General features: G+C 39.3%; 1 pseudogene; it reads right to left on the bottom strand.

Moving 5' to 3' along the window:
• Positions 1 to 2121: 2121 nt before the first annotated feature.
• LOC103265663 overlaps positions 2122 to 2613 on the bottom strand; it is a 919-nt pseudogene continuing 427 nt past the window's right edge.

Raw genomic sequence — 2613 nt, 5'->3', positions numbered from 1 at the left:
TTATGGAATTTGGTTTATGCTTGATTTATGGTTAAGGATGTGATCAATCTTAGAGTACATTCCATGTGGTGATGAGTAGAATGTATATTCTGTCGTTGTTGGGTGTACTATTCTGTAGGTTTCTAGTAAGTTCATTTGTTCAAGTGTCAAGTTTACTTGTTGTTTTTTTTCTTCAATGATCTATCTAGGGATGAGAGTGGGATATTTAAGTCCCCATCTATGATAGTGTTAGAGTCAATATCTTTTTTAAGTTTACCTAGAAGCTGCTTTATAAAAGTTGGTGCTCCTATGATAGGTGCATAGATATTTCTTGTTGATGGATTGAACTTTTTACCATTAAGTAGTGACCTCCAATGTCTTTTTAATTTTTCTTGTTCAAAAAGGCTTTATTCAGTTTTGTTCAGGGAAAAGGACAATCTCAATGTCAACTTGTCACCTAACCATAAATTTGAACGTACAAGATTTCACTACCCTAGACACTGCACCTACTGACAACACAACTTAAAATGAACTTCCTTCCATTCCCTAAAGTTGCATGTTGAAAGAATAAACAAAAACCCTTGCAGCAACCAACATTGGTACTTGGCCCAGGTGTAAAGGTCAAGTTGCAAAACAGGGGCAAAAAACAGTCAAAAGCATCATAACTCAAGGTAGCCCAGCAAGCAACATCATTGGAACAAAGGAAGTTGTAGGCACCAAATTAGGAGAGCCAGTTTCATCAGCATTAAAAACATTGTTGTGATATCAACTACTCTTCATGTGAACATGTATGCCACCAATGTAGCTAACAGGGAGACATACAGCCCTAAATCAATTAACTACATTGAATGCAAAATTCAAAACTTGTCTCTACCCAGGTCCTCTAAAACCTAGATATGGAACTTTCAATGTACCAGGAAGAGCCACTGTAATGACATAACTCATCACACCTGGATTAAGATTAACACAGACCTCGGACATAAGATACTTTCTCCACTATTCCTGTGTCTGAATATGAAGTGCTTAATTACTCAGTTCATGCACTAATTGCATTTAAAATGTGTTTTGCAATCATGATTTTATCTAAACTCACACAGTATTAACAGTCAACTGTAGCACAGCTTCCTCAAAATGCCCAAATTGGAAATATTTTGTCTTGTGGTGGCTGTGACAATACCAATAGAATGACTAGTTATTCTGCCACTACTTCAAATTTTAATCTAACTTCTGACCAAACTTTAACGGATCTCACACCTATCAAACCAATTCCTTGTTGTAACTATTTTCAATGCTTTTAAACTAGCTCCTACTACCGAGTTTTACAGTGCTCTTTCCTGTATCTGGATTTTTAAATAATTAAAGTCATGGTGCTATGATTAGAACTTTTTCTAGTAGACCAAATCAAAGAAGTGATTAGTAATTGAAAAATGGCATTGCAGAGATGGGAATAAAGCAAAAGGAGCTTTAATAACCTGTTACAATCCAGAGTAACATGGCCCACTAGAAAGTCACCACTATTACAACCTTATGGCTTAGTCTTACAACATGCCTTCAGATATCCAGAGAGGAAAGAACATTATTCAAAGGAGTGGTTCAGCAGGGAAATAAAGCCTCCGGAGCATAGAATACACCTACAAATTGGGGAAAAGGGTGACATCGTGGCTATTCATAAAAGACCAGTTTCTCCCTAAGGACCAAACTCCCTACAAAATAAACTGTGCCTTAATTATTGCTTATTTAAAATTACATCTTTATAGAGCTATGTAGCACCCAATGCAGAAAAACAATCACATATGGAAACATTTGTTTGAGGCTTAGCATGGAAACATACAAATAAAAATGTGTATAAACACAAATCCACACTGAGTCATAACACAGATAGCAAAGGACAAAGTAAAAACAAAGAAAACTAGTTGGCAGCTATATACAGTTGGACACAGCTGTGTCTTGTACACTAGAAAGTCTTTTACAAAATAATCAACTCAGATCAACAGAAGACCAATCTTCAGTGTTGTCCTGCAAGATGGATTACTTTTAAAACATCTCCGCCAGCTTCCTCCAAGGTCCTCCTTTAGTATGGCTGGTAATTGTTTTTGGTGAGATGCCTTGCTGTGAGTGCTCTGTTGGCTTGACCTTGCCCCCTTACCCACCTCGGCCACTGGTGGCAGCACCTCTTCCTCCTTTCTGCTGCTGCTGCAACTGCTACCTGTAGACCTCTTTGGGTTGTGTGACTTTGATCTCACACTTCTCAGAGCCCGTTTGATGGTATCTGCTCTCGAACAATTTTCAACCGGCTCTTCTTCTGTGTATGTGATAAAACAAAATTCTTTTCTTTCGTTTGTTTTTGTATCGATGGGAAGTTCAATTTTTTCAATCTCTCCAAAGGCTCCAAAATATTCTTTGATTTGTTCTTCAAACGTATCTGGCCTCAGTCTGCCCACAAACACTTTTTGGGGGGCTCTTCCCCCCCCCTTTTTTTTTGAGTTGGACTCTCACTCTGTCGCCCAGACTGGAGTGCAGTGGCCGCTCCCAGCCACCGCAGCCTCGCCCACTGGGCTCCGGTGATCCCTCCGCCTCAGCCTTCCGAGTAGCCGGAATTACAGACATGCGCTACCACGCCCGGCTGATTTTTTG

Source organism: Carlito syrichta, unplaced genomic scaffold (genome assembly GCF_000164805.1).
Source record: "Carlito syrichta isolate Samal-C Ts95f unplaced genomic scaffold, Tarsius_syrichta-2.0.1 Scaffold306741, whole genome shotgun sequence".
NCBI classification, from domain to species: domain Eukaryota; kingdom Metazoa; phylum Chordata; class Mammalia; order Primates; family Tarsiidae; genus Carlito; species Carlito syrichta.
Note: the sequence above shows the minus strand (reverse complement) of the source record. Positions and strands in the feature narration are given on the sequence as shown.